At 42.8% G+C, this 21734-nt stretch overlaps 2 non-coding genes across 2 annotated transcripts; both read left to right on the top strand.

Annotated features, from left to right (window-relative positions):
- The first annotated feature begins 3460 nt into the window (after positions 1-3460).
- On the top strand, positions 3461-3535 carry Trnaa-ugc. The gene has a single exon. It is a non-coding gene; the product is annotated as a tRNA-Ala (tRNA).
- Positions 3536-5324: 1789 nt separating this feature from the next.
- Trnat-ugu lies at positions 5325-5399 on the top strand. Its single transcript has one exon. It is a non-coding gene; the product is annotated as a tRNA-Thr (tRNA).
- Positions 5400-21734: the final 16335 nt, after the last annotated feature.

Consider the following 21734-nt stretch of genomic DNA (forward strand, 5'->3'; position numbering starts at 1 on the left):
CGTCATAGAAAGCGTCAGTACATGAAATTACAACATAAATGTAATAGCAGATAAAATAAAATGTTTATGAACCCAAAAAAGAGAAGCCGTAAATTTATATAAGAGTAACGAACAATATAACACAGGAATTGGCTTAATTTTTCAAGAAACTCCTCGACAGATTAGAACGAGTGACTAATGAGAAAACTCTTCAGCTTCAATTTGAGAGCATGTGGATTACTGCTAAGATTTTTGAAGTCTTGTGGTAGCTTGTTGAAAATAGATGCAGCAGTATACTGCACACCTCTCTGCACAAGAGTCAAGGTTGTGCGATTCAAATGCAGATTGGATTTCTGCCTACTATTAACTGAGTGAAAGCTGCTGGTTCTTGGGAATAAGAAGAAACGACATTAAAGAATATATAAATTGAGAGGCCAATGTCAGAATACCCAGACTAGTGAACGGGGATCGACAAGAAGTTCGCGAACTTACACCACTTACTGCTCGAGCGCCCGTTTCTGAGCCAAAAATACCCTTTGAGAATGGGAAGAGTTACCCCAAAACATAATACCAAATGTCATAAGCAAATGAAAATATGCAAAGTAGCCTATCACTTACTTAAGATGCCATTAGAACAGTAAAAATGGCAGCAGTAAGTCTTTGAACAAGATCCTGAACGCATGCTTTCCACGACAGTTTACTATCTACCTGAGTACCAAGAAATTTGAACTGTTCAGTTTGTAACCTCCTTACAAAAAATTTAAAAGGCTATTATTATTTATGAGTGCTAATTATCATTGAGCTAAGTGTAAGCTCCTCAGAGAAATTTTGAAACAGTAATCTCCCTAGCAATTAAATGTACAGACAAAGGCAATAAGAATGTGAAATTCGCAATCTGACTCAAGGTGTAAGCTGTCACGAAAATAATGAAAAACAATTCAATGCTAATGAAACTTCAGTGATAATGATAACTCAATTAAACCGAAATATCGGTCTTTGGCCCTGTGCAAAAAAATCAGAATTAATTTCTTACCTCAGTATAACTGCATGTCAAATTTCTGCTCTTATTGTTGGCCACGGCTTGGAGGAAATGCATTGCAAATAATATTTTTTTTTTTTTTTTTTTTTTTTTTTTTTTTTGAAAACTTAACTGAAACTTTACTTTAAAGGAAATGGAAGGAAATCGTTGGTTCAATTAAATGCTTCTTTTGTAAAAAATTGCTTTGAAATCAAAATTATTATTGGGGCGATTATTGCACAAATTAGTTACAATTAATTTACATTATTAGCTAAGGGCATTGCTGATTCATTACCTTGTTTAAAAAATAATATACCTCGTCCTAAATCTTGACCAGAATGCCATGTCGACGTCCGCCGACTCCTCACACACAACTGCACTCGACTGCTACTACCGACATACTGCACTGCTCACAGACTGCCCACTGACAAACTGCTCGCACCTGTACTGCACGACTACTACCGACCGACTACTGGATGCAACTGAACTGAGCTACTGCTACCGACAGAGTGCACTGCACGACGACTACTAGAGTACTGACTGAGTACTGCTCGCAACACTCGCGCGGTCAAGCGCAGACTAACCACGATAAAAGGCTCTCTGGTCAAAGATTTTATCATGCCTCACCATCGCTGCTACGTTACATACGTGTTTCAAGTTTCACTAATTATATGCCCATTCTGTGAAATTAAAACGTTGGGTTTTGTTGAATTATGTGTTAGAAAATGTAAAAACTCAGTCTTACTGTGATTAGCGTTAGTTTGTTTTCTACAAGTTATGAATTTATGCCATGAACTGCACTGTTTGAAACAATACCAGCTTTGCACACATCATCCTTTAGTACCAAGCTAGTGTCGTCAACAAACAGAAATATTTTAGAGTTTTAGAGTCACCTGTAATACTAGACGGCATGTCATTTATGTAAATAAGGAACTGGAGTGGCCCCAGCACTGATCCCTGGGGCACCCCCCCACTTGACCGTACCCCACTTAGACCCCACATCATAACCATTCTCAACACTGTGGATAATGACCTTTTGCTGTTTGTTTTAAAGTAAGAGGCGAGCCAATTATGAACTGCTCCCCATATTCTATAATGGTCCAATTTCTAGAGCAATATTTTGTAATCAGCTCAATGAAACACCTTAAATAAATAAAAAAAAAGATGTCTAGCATTGGAAAACTTTTGTTTCATCCATCCAGTACCTCACAGAGAAAAGAGAATATGGCATTTTCAGTTGTTAAACCACTTCTAAAACCAAACTGTACATTTGATAGCAAATTATTTGAAATAAAATGATCAACTATGCTTATGTACACAGCCTTTTTAATGAGCTTAGCAAACACTGGTGGCATAGAAATAGGTCTAAAATTGTCTACATTATCCCTTTCTCCATTTTTATAAAGAGCGTTACTACTGAGTACTTTGAAATGATAATTAAATGGACACCCTAGCTGCAAACAGCTTCATTGGGGACATGTTGAAAATGTGTGCCCCGACCGGGACTCGAACCCGGGATCTCCTGCTTACATGGCAAACGCTCTATCCATCTGAGCCACCGCGGACACAGTGGGTATTGCGTCTGCAGGGACTTATCCCTTGCACGCTCCCCGTGAGATCCACATTCCCAACATGTCCACACCACTACATTCGTAGTGCGCCTAATAGATGTTTGCCCATCATACTCATTACTCGTGGCAGATTAATCTACCAAGTCCCGTACGAGTTCGGGCATAGAGTGTGCGTTCGCACAAGAAGGTCAATGGCCGGGAAGCCATATTTTAACTATATATGACGGTAGTATCTGTTCCCGAAAGAACAGTTACCGTGGATGACCATGCAGCTTTGCTAGTGTTATATCCTAGCCAGTAATGCCACCCGAGCCCGCTGCCAAAAGGTTGGCAGCATCAAAGTCCGGACGCCGTCCGCATAAGCAGCGCCAGCGAGACAGGAAATCGCCGCAAGTCTGCGTGCGCCACCGCTGGCTTCTGGGTTCTTAAGCGCTGGAGTCGCGAGCGCTAGGACAGTTCTGTATTCGCCGCTCAGTTGTATACTCGCCACCGAATTGTGTACTTGCTAGTCAGTTGTGTGTTCATCGCAGCAGAGTTGTTGTTTGTCGTCAGCCGACGCTGACCTAGCCGCTCCGACTCGAACTAGACAGATTTCTGTAGACACGGAGTTCACTACTGTGTATCTGTATCTTCGTTATTAAAGATAAGTACCGACTTTTATTTAATCAGAGTGTTTGGGTTTTCATCTTTCTGTTCACTGTTCCAGCGGACCGGTCGGCCCGCTATTAAAAGTGTGGCGGTGACTTCGTAAGCCGTTTCTACAGCGAATTGCTTGTCGCTACGAACGCCGCCACAAAACCTAGAAATGAAATGATAATTAAATGGACATCCTAGCTGCAAACAGGCGTTGCACGTGCAAGGGATAAGTCCCTGCAGACGCACTATCCTCTGTGCCCGCGGTGGCTCAGATGGATAGAGCGTCTGCCATGCAAGTAGGAGATCCCGGGTTCGAGTCCCGGTCGTGGCACACATTTTCAACATGTCCCCAATGAAGTACATCAACGCCTGTTTGCAGCTAGGGTGTCCATTTAATTATCATTTCATTTCTAGCTAAGCTGCACGGTCTTCCACGGTAACTGTTCTTTCGGGAACAGATACTACCGTCATACACTCCTGGAAATGGAAAAAAGAACACATTGACACCGGTGTGTCAGACCCACCATACTTGCTCCGGACACTGCGAGAGGGCTGTACAAGCAATGATCACACGCACGGCACAGCGGATACACCAGGAACCGCGGTGTTGGCCGTCGAATGGCGCTAGCTGCGCAGCATTTGTGCACCGCCGCCGTCAGTGTCAGCCAGTTTGCCGTGGCATACGGAGCTCCATCGCAGTCTTTAACACTGGTAGCATGCCGCGACAGCGTGGACGTGAACCGTATGTGCAGTTGACGGACTTTGAGCGAGGGCGTACAGTGGGCATGCGGGAGGCCGGGTGGACGTACCGCCGAATTGCTCAACACGTGGGGCGTGAGGTCTCCACAGTACTTTGATGTTGTCGCCAGTGGTCGGCGGAAGGTGCACGTGCCCGTCGACCTGGGACCGGACCGCAGCGACGCACGGATGCACGCCAAGACCGTAGGATCCAACGCAGTGCCGTAGGGGACCGCACCGCCACTTCCCAGCAAATTAGGGACACTGTTGCCCCTGGGGTATCGGCGAGGACCATTCGCAACCGTCTCCATGAAGCTGGGCTACGGTCCCGCACACCATTAGGGCGTCTTCCGCTCACGCCCCAACATCGTGCAGCCCGCCTCCAGTGGTGTCGCGACAGGCGTGAATGGAGGGACGAATGGAGACGTGTCGTCTTCAGCGATGAGAGTCGCTTCTGCCTTGGTGCCAATGATGGTCGTATGCGTGTTTGGCGCCGTGCAGGTGAGCGCCACAATCAGGACTGCATACGACCGAGGCACACAGGGCCAACACCCGGCATCATGGTGTGGGGAGCGATCTCCTACACTGGCCGTACACCACTGGTGATCGTCGAGGGGACACTGAATAGTGCACGGTACATCCAAACCGTCATCGAACCCATCGTTCTACCATTCCTAGACCGGCAAGGGAACTTGCTGTTCCAACAGGACAATGCACTTCCGCATGTATCCCGTGCCACCCAACGTGCTCTGGAAGGTGTAAGTCAACTACCCTGGCCAGCAAGATCTCCGGATCTGTCCCCCATTGAGCATGTTTGGGACTGGATGAAGCGTCGTCTCACGCGGTCTGCACGTCCAGCACGAACGCTGGTCCAACTGAGGCGCCAGGTGGAAATGGCATGGCAAGCCGTTCCACAGGACTACATCCAGCATCTCTACGATCGTCTCCATGGGAGAATAGCAGCCTGCATTGCTTCGAAAGGTGGATATACGCTGTACTAGTGCCGACATTGTGCATGCTCTGTTGCCTGTGTCTATGTGCCTGTGGTTCTGTCAGTGTGATCATGTGATGTATCTGACCCCAGGAATGTGTCAATAAAGTTTCCCCTTCCTGGGACAATGAATTCACGGTGTTCTTATTTCAATTTCCAGGAGTGTATATAGTTAAAATATGGCTTCCCGGCCATTGACCTTCTTGTGCGAACGCACACGCTATGCCCGAACTCGTACGGGACTTGGTAGATTAATCAGCCACGAGTAATGAGTATGATGGGCAAACATCTATTAGGCGCACTACGAATGTAGTGGTGTGGACATGCTGGGAATGTGGATCTCACGGGGAGCGTGCAAGGGATAAGTTCCCGCAGACGCACTATCCTCTGGGCCCCCGGTGGCTCAGATGGATAGAGCGTCTGCCATGTAAGCAGGAGATCCCGGGTTCGAGTCCCGGTCGGGGCACACATTTTCAACATGTCCCCAATGAAGTACATCAACGCCTGTTTGCAGCTAGGGTGTCCATTTAATTATCATTTCATTTGTAGCAAAGCTGCATGGTCATCCACGGTAACTGTTCTTTCGGGAACAGATACTACCGTCATATATACTGAGTACTTTATCGTTCAGGAAACTGACCATTCTTTAAGGAAAAATTCCAAAACAGCTACGTACAGGGCTAACATGTGCATCACAGTACTTTAATATTCTGCAAGGCACTCTATCATATCCATGACAGTCCTTAGTCTTCAGTGATTTAATTATTGGCTCAGTCTCCCCCTTGTCAGTATCACAGAGAAGTATTTCAGACATCAGTCTCGGAAAGGCATTTTCCAGGAGAGTTAGATGACTAGCTGTAGAAACTAAGTCTTTATTTAATTCGCCAGCAATTCTCAGAAAGTGCTTTTTAAGTACTGTACATATATCTGACTTATCAGTAACAGAAATATTTTTACTGCGAAGTTACTTCATATCGCCGACCTTGTGCTGCTGACCAGACACTTACTTCACGACTGACCATATGGTTTTAAATTTATCCTGTGAATTAGTCGAGTACACAGAATTGAATTCTCAAAGACTTAAAGCCCTGATATCGAAATGTTCCCTGTACTATCATTGCCAGCTGAGCGATGATCTTGGCAAAAATTGCAAAAATCTTGTGAGCAGTGGTTAAAAGACAAATGCAAGGCTGTAAAAACATACACGACTAAGGTAAAGATAGATCCGCCTATAGAAAAGTTAGAGAGACCTATGGAGGGAAGAGAAGCAACTGTATGAATATGAAGAGCTCAGGTTACAAGTAAATAATGGAAAGCTGAACGACGAAAGGAATCAAAAGGTCATACAAGGAAAATAAAGACAATATTATAGAAAGGAAATAACAGTTAGTCGAAGATGATAATGGAGATACGATATTTCGAGAAAAATTTCACAGAGTACTGAAAGATCTAAGCCGAGACAAGGTCCCTGCGCTATCGACATCGAATTCGTGGGGTCATTGGAAGGTCAAGTCGTGACAAAACTGTTCCACCGCACCTGGCGTACAAGAACAGCAGACTGGTGAAATACCCTCAGACTTCTAGAAGTGTGTAGTAATTCTAATTCATAAGATGACAGGTGTTGACAGGTGCGAATATTACCGAAGAATGAAGAGACTGTTAGAAGGTGACCTTAGTTTGGGTTCCTTCCTTCGACTTATGTTAGGAAATAGCTTGAAGGAAGGAAAACCTACTTTTATAGCTTTTTTAGATTCAGAGAAAGCTTTTAACAGTTTCAATTGGAATATAATCCTTGGAATTTTGAAGGTAGCACCGATAAATAGATGAAGTGAAAGCTTCTCGCAGTGTGGTCAGACGCGAAACTGCAGGTGCAAGAGTATGCCGTCCATTGAGCAAGCTCTACAGTAAACCAGAGAGATATTTGGCAAGTGAACTGAAGTTCAGGGGAAGAAAATCAAAACCGAGGTTTCGCTATGACACTAATTCTGTCAGCAACGGCAGAGGATTTGGACATTTAAATCAGACGGGAAGCGTCTTGTAAGAGGTTATAAGGTGAACATAAGAAAGAGACACAAGGGAAAAACTCATAAACCTACAGACAGTAGCCTGTTTAAATAGTGGTGAGGATTACGTGGAGCTAGTTCCGTTGACGGGAACTAATAAGAAATTAATGCAACTTTTTGTGCTGTTGGCTGTACATGTCGTCTTCCTTTTAACTCTTCCCTACATCAAACTGCAGATAATTAGTGTCAACATAGAGAAAATCGATATTTCATAATGACTGTACGTCTGAAGTGTTACATAAAGTTGGAGTGGCGAGCTCCTTTTATGCTTCTTAACTGTACCCAACAAATAATAATAATAAAAAAAACGGCTCTGAGCACTATGGGACTTAACATCTGTGGTCATCAGTCCCCTAGAACTTAGAACTACTTAAACCTAACTAACCTAAGGACATCACACACATCCATGCCCGAGGCAGGATTCGAACCTGCGACCGTAGCAGTCGCGCGGTTCCGGACTGAGCGCCTAGAACCGCAAGACCACCACGGCCGGCACAAATAATCATTAAAATTTGCAGTAGCATTCTTTTACCTTTTATCATTAGGGCCGTGAGGGCCTCTATTTCATCTTAACAGTTAAAAACGCTTTTTTTAATGAAATGTGAGGCAGTACAATTTTGTAGATACTTTTAGACTTACACGAATGAATGTAAAACTTGACTGTTAAGCTATTATAATCGGCAGCTGTTAGATGCGTGATTTAGAGTAAATACGTAAACTCACATAACATTACTCTTGTTAGCTGTGTCGCAAAGTTTAGTCTTTCCTCCATTGACACTCTCGTATAAAGCTCATTCATAACTTTACCCGACGTGCTGACGAAGAAATCTTCCTGTACTTTTAATGTATGAAAAAGTATCGGTGTATGTTAATCACGAAATAGGTATTTTGTTCGAGGTCTCATCGTGCAGTTAGTGTTTTTATGTAAATTTCTCGAAAGTGAGTTGTAGACACCTGCGGTTACTTACGTCATTTCTGTTACGCAGAAAATCTAATCAACAGTAAATTTCTAAATCCGTCTGGCGTTCCCGTACATTACAGTGTTGGGCGAGAAATGAAAATATTATGATATATTTCACCCTCATTTCGTTAATCATGACGAATATTCATTTGTGTTTAGTTCCCACCCATGAGCTTACTTGGGTCTGGATGAGCACACCCGCACGTTATTAACTCATCAGGAGTCTCTCGTAATGAAACAGTATTTATTGCGGACAGCTTGCGTAATGAAGCGCGGGGATATGTATCAAACGTCAGCTGATGTGGGCGTGCTGGTCGTGCGTCGCAGAGGTGGGTGTGCCCACGTGTCTGTCACAGACGCCGGATACTGCCGCACGTGGCGTGCGTTTTGGCATCCGGCATTAATCGGCAGCTGCTAACTGTAAGACTGCGTACTTTAGGTAGGTGGAGGTAAAGCCACACGTGGGATAAAGTAAAATCTCGCATCGAGGTTTTGTATTGATTGCCATCGGTTCAGGAGTTGACGACCAGATGGCAGGTTTCTCTTATTGTAACTTACTGTTCTTTGAAAGCTCGTTTCGGCAGGTCGCTCCAGAGTTGAGAAAATGAGGAAAGTCTGTTTTGTACAATTTACGTGTAACTTTCCTCATGTTTTACTTGAACGTCGTATAATGTAGAGTTTGAAAAGAAGCATCAACGAATTACTCGTTGACGTTACGGCATCAACAGTAAAGGTTCACTTTCGCGTGGCCCACAAAATCAACAGTGGCGCATTTGTCAGAAAATGGTGAAATGGGGCAAATCCCCCGCAAGTGTTTTGGGGTAAAACCCTGCAGTTCCAACAATGTAACGACAGTTCTTCAGTGATAAGACCCGCGAAAGATGACATTCAGCACACACTGCGTGAGCTTATCTCACCTGAAGATATAATTTCGCTATCTAAAATAATGATTTATGGATAACTTTCTGGTGAAGTATTTAAATCTGTGCTTATAAAGTTTACAGCCAATAAAAAACCATTGAAAAAAGAATGCATGGTCAAAGAAAGGCGTGCCAAAGAAAGAAAAGGGCGTGTTGTAGACTTGCTTTAGAAACAAAACGGCGTAAGCCAGATTTCATTGCCTCAGTGTCAAAAAACGGAAGAAAACGAATCTTAGAGTCACCCGATTATCCTTCAGAATCAGATACAGACCTCTCACATCACGATGGCAGTCAGATATACATGTGGACTCACTATATGGCCAAGAAGTATGAGAAGAAGAATAATAATAAAAAGAGCCTGGGACTTTAAGGAGGAATCAAAGGAACAAAGCACACTACTTACTAGGTAGCTAGATAGTTTAGCTTCAGTAACTGAACTCTTTCAGGTTACCGTACTGCCCTCCTTTCATGGAGAAGAAAGTATTATTTTTGTCCAAGTGTTTTTAAGCATTATTTTTAACTTTACTTGACATTTCAGGTCAATATTGTGTTGGTTGGCGTGGCTACCATGCAACAGTGTTACAAAGAATTATTTCAAGCCGAACGATGCGGCCGAGCGGTTCTAGGCGCTTCAGTCCGGAACCGCGCTGCTGCTACGGTCGCAGATTCGAATCCTGCCTCGGCCATGGATGTGTGTGGTATCCTTAGTTAGGTTTAAATAGTTCTACGTTCTAGGGGACTGATGACCTCAGATGTTAAGTCCCATAGTGCGTAGAGCCATTTGAACCATCTGAATAATTTAAAACTGATTTATCGTTCAGTAATCCCCTTCTATGCATGATTATCTGAAATGGGGTCGAAGACCCGCACTGCGGGGATTTACCCCATTTTGTTGGACAAAACCTAGAAATTTTTGTTTTAGCTAATTGTACATTTCTCTGTAATTAATTATCAGACAGAACTGAAATTTGGATAAGTAATAAACCAGCCTGTCGCGGGAAAATCTACCCTTCACACTAATAGAAAAACTGAAAATTGGAAGGCTCTGCCGGTACTTACTCTACTCGGCACTATAAAAAGAGCATGTTGTTTAGGTAGGTTCGTGCAATTCTCCATTGTCGTCGTTTGCCGGCTGTCCTGTTCACTTCAGCATCGCTGCTGCTTCCCTCCTATCTCGTCTGTCACGGTGATCTTCAACAGTGACATCCCATTTCAGAGGCTTCTGTTCGTCTCGAGCTCTCTTTTCCTCTTTGTCCATGTTTCGAAATCATAAAGAACTGTTCTCCTAACGTATCTCACGGAGGAAAATGCTAATGAAATTCTTACTATTGAAACAGCAAATTGTATGATTTAATACTTTTACTAACCACCTTGCGCTGAATTTACTGTTGACAAAGCACTTAATTTTCAGAAAAAAATATGCAGATTGTGATGGGTCATTTCAACAGTCTTAGCAGTGTATGGGGATATGTTCATTAAGATGAGATTGATGAAGCAGTCAAAAATGGGCAGAAATGAATCATTTTACTCTGATCCACGATGAAAAACTGTCTACATCATTCAAAAGTGGCGAATGGAGGCGCAATTACAATGCTGACGTTATGTACAGTAATATCAGTGTCAATTAACAATGTGTAAAATCTGTTTGCTCCTCAGTATCTGACTCAGAACACAGACCAATAATGTGCCAAGTATTTTCTGCAGTTAGACCTCAGAAAGTACCTTTCCGTAGAAGGTACAATTTCAAATGGACTGAATGGTCGTAATGTACAGAATACAGTGAAATCTTCGCTGCGACTGTAAAGAGATCCTTCAGAACGTTTGTATCTCGCGGCTACCGGGCATTTATATTCTGGTCTTATGTCAGATCAAGCTGCTCTAATTATAGAATGTATCAATCTATTGGATAAAAATGCTTTTAGCGAACCAATTGTTGAAGCTGGAGACAAGCTCGTTGGCGCTAATAAGAAGACAAAAGGGATCAGTGGATTAAAATTATTGAAGACTTAGACCTGATAAGAGACAGCCAGGAAGCACGAAGGCCTTGAAGACTTCTAAGCAATTATCGAACTAAGGTCACTAAACATAACATCATCACTGCCTACCAAATAGCACGTACAGTACTGCTAAACAGTATGCCACCCACAAATCTAAATTGCCCACTGTTAATAGGGGACAGGAGGAGAGTAACGATCTTATAACACCATTCAGAATGGTTAGGTTCGAGAAGACTAACAGAATAAAAATGGAAAATCAGCATACTGGGATGATATTCCAACAGAGCGAATTAAGCACTTTGGCCTCACAACACAGAAATGGGTCCTCCAGCCCTGCACAACTATATGATCAGATACCAAATTCCTAAGATAATAACGAAAGAGCCTGCTAAATCCTGGCAAAAAAGGGAACAATCTAAACTTTAGACCAGTTGGACTACTATGTCACCTCTACAAACTGGTAGGAAGATTGGTCTTAAATCGCACTCTGCCTGTACCTGAACCCTTAGTTGTACCTCGTAAAGCTGGATTTCGTCCTGGCAAAAGTTATACTGGACAGCTGAATCTCACGCTATTTCGAAGCTCGTAAGGTGACTGGACTGGTATTTGTCGATTTATAGCAGTGTACGACACCGTTAACCGTCGGCTCATGTTAACTAAGCTTCACAACCTTACGAAGGACTTCAACCTAACGAGGTTCATCGTCATTCTTTTGCAGAATTACAGGTTCTACGTTGAGTTTCAAGGACAGCACAGCCTATGGAAGTTACAGAAGAACGAACTTCCTCAAAGAAGCGTGCTGACACCAATCACGTTCAGTGTACAGGGTGAGTCACGTAAGACGTAACACCCCTTTTATTTCGTGAACGGTCACACCTATAGAAACCCGATTTTCAGCAAATATTACAGCGTTGATGGACACGTAAGTTTTTGTTTGGTTAATGATTTTAGCGCTAGTATCAAATGAAATATTGAAGTAAGTACGTTTATATGAATGGAATCGTATACTTTTTATAACTGCATTCGGTAGCTCTGAGAAGACAATTACAGTGATATATTAAAAGAAGCACTCCGTCTTCAGGCCACGAGTGGCCTACCGGGACCATCCGACCGCCGTGTCATCCTCATTGGAGGATGCGGATAGGAGGGGCGTGGAGTCAGCACACCGCTCTCCCGGTCGTTATGATGGTATTCTTGACCGAAGCCGCTACTATTCGGCCGAGTAGCTCCTCAATTGGCATCAAGAGGCTGAATGCACCTCGAAAAATGGCAACAGCGCATGGCGGTCTGGATGGTCAGCCATCCAAGTACCGACCACGCCCGACAGCTTTAACTTCGGTGATCTCACGGGAACCGGTGTATCCACTGCGGCAAGGCAATGATATAGCGTTTGTTATTGTTGACGTTGAAACCCATCGTAAAAAAAAAATCGAGGAATATCCTAGAATGCGAGGGCATGGTGGATGGAAAAGGAATTTGCGGTGCAAACACTGCCAAGCAGGCGTCTCGGACTAGGATAAGTAGTTGTGTACCGTAAGTTACGCCAGCGCTACGAGAATTAAGTTTCATTTTCCCTTGAACCAACTAACGACCTTATACGGAAATACAGTACAACATATGCTAGAATCTGTGCTATTACAAAGGGGTTAGGAAAACTATATCACATTTCTGTAACCTTCCAAATTTACGTGAACTGAAACACATAAATCAACTGTCCATTCTTCAAAAATAGAGAGGTCTTATACGCTGCAAAAAGCATCTATTGTATTAAATACATAAATTTTGGACGCAGCATTCGACCTATCTTTTCTTGTACGTGGCAGTGTGCTTCTTAGAGGTGAAATACATATTGTCGGAACTCTGTCTCTGCCTACACTGCTCTACATTTTACATGGTGTACATTCGTCGGTGTAAACATTTTATTAAAAATACTTTGGTGACCACCTGTACGCTGCAAAATAAATATTATTCATCAAGAAACATCGTTTCATGCTGAACGTAAGCGTGTAATGACAATGTTACCAGTTATGTGCAATACACCCTGTCGACTTATTTGACATTGCAATTCAATTTAGAACACACGTAAATAAAATAAACAATTTACTGACAAACATTTGGTAACAACACAAATCACATAACATGGTCTTTGTCTTCCAAAAAAAGTCTTCATTCTTTATTGAAGCATGTGCTCAAACTGATGACCATGGACTGAATGGTACATTTGCAATCGCCGTTAATAATAATGAACGGATGGTATGCACTGGCGATTCGACGACACATATCGTCTGGCGTAGTTGGGGCTTTGTCGTAGATTGCATCTTTGAGTGCTTTCCAAAAAATGAAATCAAGAAGATTCAAAGCGGGGACCTCACAGGTCATTTGACAACAGAATTTCGTCCTGTCCATTGTCAAGGAAAGTATTTGCCTTGCAACACGGGACGAGTGAGCTGGACAACCGTCGTGTTGCATACACTAACGAATATCCAGTGGTACGTCTTCTAGAAGAACCGGCAGAATGTGCATCAGAAAGTGCGCTTACCAGTATCCATTTAGAGCGCCTGAGATGGAGTAAGGTCCCACAATGTAATTTCTTATGATGCCGCGCCATACGTTTACACTCCAAGGCCGTTAACGTGGACATTAGCTTGGTTGGTAAACATTGTTTCAACGGTAAAGAGCACAATTTTTATAAATGTAGGGTCGTCTCTCAGTTGTTGAGGGGCAAACCGACAAAATTCTGTAAGACGTTCGATATAGTAACAGATGATAGGGATGGAAATTCTGTCGATGGAGGATGCGAATGACACTCGTCTGACTGATTCCGCGTACTTTGGCAATATGTCTCATACCACAGTGCGGATTCAGTAGCGTCGTAGCCAGAACAGCTGCTTCGTGTTCCCTGTCAGTCGCAGTCTTCTTTCTTGTCCTTTTTTTGACTTTAAAGCGGTCAGTTCGCGCTAGCGGTTTAATAATTCGTGCAATTGCCTGGCGCGTCGGACATTGGCGACCCGGATAGATAGCCATTTACCTCTCATAAAAATTTTAATACTGTGTTCCAAAGTGAGATCATCTCCTTAAAATAACTGATTTTTTACTTTTTACCAATTTCTTGTATTTGTTGCTTACTACGATGGTACAGGCCAAATTTGTGAAAAATTTTAAAATAATATTTCAAAGTGAAACCGCCTCCTTTAAAAAAAAAAGAAACTGATTGTTTCCTTCTTGATTTGTTGCTTAGTATGATGATACAGGTCAATTTGTGAAAATTTTTTTAATTAATCCTTTTTATATTAATGGGACTCAAATGGTTAAACCAAATCCATCTAAGACAGAAATATATGCTTTCCAGTTGAGAAACCGGGAATCCACTCTGGAATTGAGTATAGTCTGGTCAGTGGTTGAATTGAAACAATGTGATACTTCAAAATACCTGGGAATGACATTCGAGAGGTCACTTACATACAAGAAGCATTGCATGAACACGAAGTTGAAAGTTTCCACCAGGAAGTACTGCGATGGCACTGTGTTATTCTGCTGCAGAGAACGCCAAACAGGTGAATGTAGTCCTCAGTGACAAATTCAGACTTATAACAGAAGTTTAGAATTTATTCCAACCATTACACGGAAGTGGAATGCACATACAAAGACTGATATCCTGGAAGAAATTGTGCCACGCGGTATTGACAGGGGATGGCTGACACGAAGTCCTTGAACAGATTGAGATCAGGAATGGACAGTTCCAGGGTTAATATGGGAAAATGGGCCTACGTAAACAAGAAGATGCCAGATGCGACTGTGGTGAAGATCAGTCAGTTATTCAAATGCATCAATGTCGACTGTGTCCAAATCAGTCCCAGAGAATGCGCTAGAAGCTGCCAAGTTCCGTCAAATTTTGTATAACGTAATGTTTGTTAAATGTGTATGTTTCTGACACAAGAGTGATAACAATAATCAATCTTCTTCTCGTCTCAAGAGAAGGTATAAATTTTGGATGAAGCATCTGTTTAATTGTAGCAATGCTTGCTACAACGACTTTCTTGAATCTTCCTTCGTTATCTATTCTAGGCACGAGAAAGTAAGTGCTCTTGCCCAAGTTTAAAATTAGCCATCCAGCACGCTCACTTGCAGCACACACCTTAGTTTTCGTTTTGTTCCGTTTCATTAAGCACGCTTCTTGGTACCTGTTCACTTTCGGCAATTACTATGTCGTAAGCGAACCACATCATGCAGTCTTTTTTTTTTTTTTTAAATATATGTCAAACCGATCCACCATCGAGGCAATCCGTCCCATTTTGCCTCTTGGAATCACAGGACGACGGAGTCAGTGTACTACAATAAATAAATAAGTAAAATGAATGAATTATATCTCAACGTACAAATTAAATGAGTGCTGACAATGAGGAGCCGTTCCTTTCACCTTTTCTGCTGTTCGCCTCGTCCCATTCGTCTCACAAGCGGTTACACTCTTCACGGCAACTCCGGCTGGAGGCCCTTGCACGGTGGTTATCAGCTGGGTAGTTTGAACCACGGCGGTAGTACTCCTCCTCATTTATCCTGTCTTGTGACTGGCGGAGCCTTGTCCGTCAAGTGAGGGGTCAGTTTGACAGGTGTAGAGAAATGCGGATCATTGTGGAGGTAGATACTAGCTCATTTCGTCGAAGAAACTGATTCAGAACACTGTTGTCAATGTTAGGTGAAAAATTACCTAATTTGATGTACATGCTTATGAACAGATTTGAGATTAAATACAAAATAAATTATATACATGACAAGCTTTTGATAAAATCTTCTTGACTTCCAGCCAGCGAAATCCTACACTGTACTGATTAAATGTTTTAGCCTGGGTGACACAATATCTGTCTACTGTTCAGTAAGTGACCAACGTCTAAGTCTTATACCAAAAGAAGCAACTAGTTTCATTTGGTAATTATCACAGTATGCGTTTAATTACAAAATAAAGCCAAGTCTCTTAGTTTTTCAAGATCTGGATATGTCCATTGTCAATGTATTTTTGAGACAGAAAGATTTTCTTCTTTAAGGACTTCCGGAAGACATAATTTTATCAACAGATACTTTCGTTAGCCTACCTTATTGTCGTGCTAACAACCACTTGACAGATTGTCCCAGTGGACTTATATATTTGGGCTTACGAGATTATTGGTTATCAAAAGGTGACAGCGCTATTTTAGTGGCCACCTAATGCTTACGAATGTTAGAGAATCACTTTTTGTTTGTACCTCATTTCATCAGTGAATCACGTTGTAAACGGCCCACTGTGAACGAAACAGAAGTATCCCAACTGCCTTGTTGCCTTGAGCTGTGATGCGTGCAGTATAGCGTTGTCGCTAACGTCGCTATCTGGCATGCTCCGGGTTGCCAGTTTACACCCGACCACCTGGACTATTAACGCTCGAGCCAACTTTTAATGTGTGATGAACAACCTGATCCGACGCCTTAAGTGGACGACTTGTCTTTACTATCTAGATGATGATGTAGTTTTTTCGAAGACATTTGGAGAACATTTGAGCCGACTGATGCACCATGATGAACTGTCTACAGACTTTAGGTCTCCACCTGAATTAGAAAAAAAAAGCTTCTTCATCACCCAGGAAAAAAAGATCTTGGGGCGCCAAGGGAATGGCGATCGAGTCTCCTCCGACCTAGAGACAGTAAGAGCAGTCACAAATTTTCCGACTCATCGGCACCTTCGTGATATGAGAAGTTCTCACGGAACTTGCTCGTACTATTGGCGATTCATAATAGATTTCTGTACCAAGGCACGCCCCTTGCAAGAACTACTGCAGGAAACGTCAAATTTTCCTAGAACGAGGCGAAAGAAAGATTTTTTCTTGTCCTAGAATAGGCTAACATCATCTCCACCTATAGCACTGTATAACGAGATTGCTGATACTGCACATCGACACTAGCGGTTTTGGTATATGGGCAATTCCAGAACAAATTCAGGAAGATATTGAAAACGTGATAGCTGATGCTCCTCGAGTACTCTCAGAGTCTGAGAAGAATTGTTCTACAACCGAGAAAGAGTTCCGTGCAGTTGTTTGGTCCATGAACAAGTTCGGTTCACCGTTCTCTGTGGTGGCTGACTAGCCTGAAGAATCCTTTGGGTCGACTGGCGAGATGTACAGCAAGGCTTCTGGAGAGCCACATCACAGTGGTATACAAAAAGAGTCGCAAGCACAAGAAGGCTGACTGCCGTCCAAAGAATCCTTTGCCGGAACACAGCTACGTGGGCGAAATCTCAGTCATCACTGCATTAAATGACATTGCTGCCCAAGAGGTCCATTCCATTTTGGTGGACTGGGGCTACTGCGGCTGGGATTGGTACCAGACGCTACAGAGGTAACTGCGGCATCATATCCTTCTGTCGCTGGCATTCCTTACAGTGGCTCCTCTCATACAATGTTCTGTATATTAACTGGAATATTCCTTTGGTCTCTTATTCATTCTTCAAGGGTTCTATGGCCTTTAGCAATGCTGCATCTTCCCTCTGTGCAGGAGCAATGTTATTTAATGCAGTGTTGACTGAGCTTTCGTCAACGCAACAGTTGTTCAGCCAAAGGATCTCATGAAAGACAGTCAGGTAGCGTTCATTTTCGTAAGCCCCTCGTGGCACTCGCATACAGCAAAGTGAAGCAGACACTAAAGGTTTCACACAAATGGTCGCGGGGCCGAAATAACAATGGATACACTGCTCCCATTTCAACCAGACGATATTAATAATGACTTCGTGAAACACGTCATCACCAGGCCGAAGAGGGAGTCATCTGGCTCTAATAAGGAAATCTAGAGGCCAACCCCAGCAGCCTTTGCATTACTCCTGTGCGGAAAGAGGAACTACCGCAAAAGTTACTAAAGCGCTACTTTAAGCCATATTGTATCTTTCGTCACTTGTCAGATGTCACATATGAAGCCGAGGATTATGACTAATCAATCAGACAGGAGCGCGAACATATCATCTATGTCCTCCAAATGAAGCCGTACTACAGCCCAAAGGCACAAATCGACCATGGGGGGCCTAAGGGAACTGAACACCAATCAGACGATCGCCAAGCTTCGATCGGAGGAGCTACCTTCGATGCTCGTCATAGTGAAGAATGTGACAATAAAACCTGAACACGAGGATCTGCGAGCGCTGCTATACAGAGGACCATTGACCAAATCTAAATCCAGGGTGCTGTAATTGGCTACCATGAGAACATACGAAACAGCGGGCCATTGTTTCTACGGGAGAGGGTGCAATGTGGTGAGCCATGGCACATCGGTGTATTGTAGTGGTTTGCATCGTTGTGTGGTGTTTTGGGGGTCGCCACTTCAAACCCGACCGCCAGAAATTTCTTAATATTTATCAGTTCTGGAATATTCTTGAAATATCTTTTGTTCGTAATATTTGTGTATCTTGGAACATTCGATGTTTGTATATATATCAGCATTCTGAAATATTTGATGTTTGTAAATGTCTACACCCTCCGTCACGGAGGTCAGTTCTGTTCTGGTTGTACGATGGTGTTCGTAGTAAATGGTTCAAATGGCTCTGAGCACTAATCTGAGGTCATCAGTCCCCTAGAACTTAGAACTACTTAAACCTAACCAAACTAAGGACATCACACACATCCATGCCCGAGGCAGGATTTCAACCTGAACCTAGAACCGCTCGGCCGCACGGGTCGTCCTGTTGGTAGTAAATGGGTTTTCAGTTCTAAGCGTTGCACTTCGTTAACGAACCTTCGTTCGGGTTGGGACCTGATTGTTGTTTCGACGTGATGACATTTTAAGTGACCACTGCATACACTTTCACTCTGTACTGGTCTTTTTTACAGAAACTTCTCTGAGGAGTACTTGTAAATTGCCGTAGTTGCTTTGACAGTTGATTGGTGCTAAATATTATGATACTCTGAGTCCAGTGATTTGGTACTAGAAGATGCGGTGCTAACGGTTGGATCTTAGTTGTGATCATAATTTGGACTCATCCGTTCTGTCGATATTATATAGAGTTGAAAATAAAACTAAATGATTATCCTTCTAGTATTGCACACATATAGTTCACAATTCACCCTGTTTTGCGTAACAGCTAATAATACCAGAACAAAAGACTCCAAAAATTTTGTTCCAGTTAAATGATGCAGTACATTTCACTGAAATAAAATTTTTGGAGTCTTTAGCTCTGTCACTTAGCTGTTATCCAAAACAGGGTGAATTATGAACTATACGAATTGTGTGCAATAGTAGAAGGCTTATCATTTAGTCTTGTTTTAAGAACTCTAGATAATATCGACAGAAATGAAAACTTGTTTCGACTGTAAAAGTATGGAGGAAATAAGTGATTACGATCTTGAATAACGTCTATTTGAACAAATTCTGCTGCAATAAAGAAGTAAAAGATATCTAGTGAATCTACTAAACGTTTTTTCTTCTAAGTATTGCAATTTTAAAGGTTCATTTTTGTGTGGAAAATTTTACGTATAACCATTACTTTCAGGGCACGGAAGTCACGCATCATCTCATTTCGCTGGTCTGCGGGAAGAAAAATAAGGAACAACGATGTCTGACAGCATTAGCGATCCCAGTGATGTAAGTACTTCTGTTTATTTACTTTTTTATCCTGCCATAATTTAACCAAACATGAGAGATATGCACAACGAGTAAGACTAAAATGTACTTGCTGTTACCGTTAAGTGTTATTTACTTCTGATTTAACACTCTTAAAAAATGTACTCGACTACTGCTCGAAGTCGAAGCATAAACCAAAATGAAACCTATAAAGAGTAAGAGACGTATCGTCCGACTCCACTTTAATTATGCGGCCCTACGATGACAAATATGATTACTAGCGAACGCAATATTCAAGTGTCACAATAAAACTTATCAGTTTTTTATTTTCGTTGGACATAAATATTAAAAATTGATGATTAAACGCCTTTGCCAGTCGCATATGTAACATCAACTTGAGACGTGGCAGTGTTATGTCATCTCACTGTACACGTTCGTCTTAGCATTAATATGTTGGCAAATTAAAATAGTGAAGGAGGCAAGAAATCAGGTGGAATCATATGTAAATAGATGTGAAAGCTTATTAAAATAAGATTGTTGAGCATTTCATCGTGATCAGAGTGACGGTGACGAGGTATTTGAATGTTAGTTCTGCTTAATGATCCTCATTCGCACGGTGGTGGTTACGCACAGCGGTTGTCGCAGACACGAGTGTAGGTATGCGCAAAAACATAGGTCGGCATTGTAGGAATTCAGACTATGGTTTCTGAAAATTCGAAGGTTGTGGTAGAAACACCAACAGTAGCCGAAACAAGAACTTGAACTTGGCGTAGTTTTCCAGGATGGAGACTGCGTGCCCCCCCCCCCCCCCCCCCCCTCCCCCCAACTGCCCAACTACAACCTGGTGGAAAAGTTCAAGAGTTTGAAGAAGGGGAAAAGAAAAATAGTCCATCATAAAATTACGGATTGTCATAGTTAGCAGATAGGAGAAATCAGGTCATGTACCATTGTGCGACTCACTCCTCAGGAGCCATCGATTTAAGCAGTTCATTTATCTTCATGGCTATGTACAAGAATATGGTAATCTTATTAGGTGCAGACTGAAACTTGACTATAGACTGGTACAGACTAATGCAGACAAATGAAGACTGGTACAGACTAATGCAGGCTCGTACAGACTGGTGCAGACAAATGCAGACTGAAAGATCGGAGGTCTGTACACTCGTTATAAAACCTCGCGCGTTCAGGTATCACTGCGCGAGTGTGATCCGCGAGGAGAAAAGGTTCTACGTTATCAGCAATCTCATTGGCTGCGTTACATATTAATACGCAGATCGGCGGAAGCAGAATTTGGTCCGCCTCTAAGGCAGCGCCATCTCGTAGTGCGGAGACGGACGAGCGCTGCGCCTGCGCTGTTGTGCTTAGTGGGGCGCGCTCTAGTGGGAAAGTTGTGTACGCGCTGACTACGCGGAACTATGTACACAACAGAACCAAAAAGAGATAATCAAATTAACATCAATTACGAGAGGAGTAACGAAATGTTTCAAACTGACAGAGCAAATGCTTCTGGCTGTTTCTTCAAAATATCCCTATATAGTTTCCAATTATCCCATTCAAACTCTTCAGGTCCTTCTGTCGAATGTGTATTATTCATCAACAAGTAATCAGGTGTCCTTATGTTTTTAAAAGTGCTCCAAAGCAGACAAAAAAGGCTCAATTATATTTTGATCTGGTAACTGCTGTGGTCATAGGAAATGCTACACTTCATTCTCGTACTCACAAAGTTCAAATGGCTCTGAGCACTATGGGACTTAACTTCTCAGGTCATGAGTCCCCTAGAACTTAGAACTACTTAAACCTAACTAACCTAAGGACATCACCCACATCCATGCCTGAGGCAGGATTCGAACCTGCGACCGTAGCGGTCGCGCGGTTCCAGACTGAAGCGCCTAGAACCGCTTGGCCACCGCTCACAAAGCCAGTCCTGGACGAAGTGAGCTGTGTGAAGAAGAGCCCTGTCATCTTGGAAAACATTGTTCCATGGGATGGACTTCATCAGCCAAAATGGTCACACAGTGCTTGACAGTAATGCGATATGGCATAGTAACCATTGGGAGCAAGGAATACCACGATATGCATGCCAAAATCAGTATCGAACACCCGCCATATTTCATGTGGTGTCACCGCCAGACACCACACTTGCTAGGTGGTAGCCTTTAAATCGGCCGCGGTCCGTTAGAATACGTCGGACCCGCGTGTCGCCACAATCAGTGATTGCAGACCGAGCGCCGCCACACGGCAGGTCTAGAGAGTCTTTCTAGCACTCGCCCCAGTTGTACAGCCGACTTTGCT

The sequence above is a fragment of the Schistocerca americana genome, chromosome 3 (assembly GCF_021461395.2).
Source record: "Schistocerca americana isolate TAMUIC-IGC-003095 chromosome 3, iqSchAmer2.1, whole genome shotgun sequence".
NCBI classification, from domain to species: domain Eukaryota; kingdom Metazoa; phylum Arthropoda; class Insecta; order Orthoptera; family Acrididae; genus Schistocerca; species Schistocerca americana.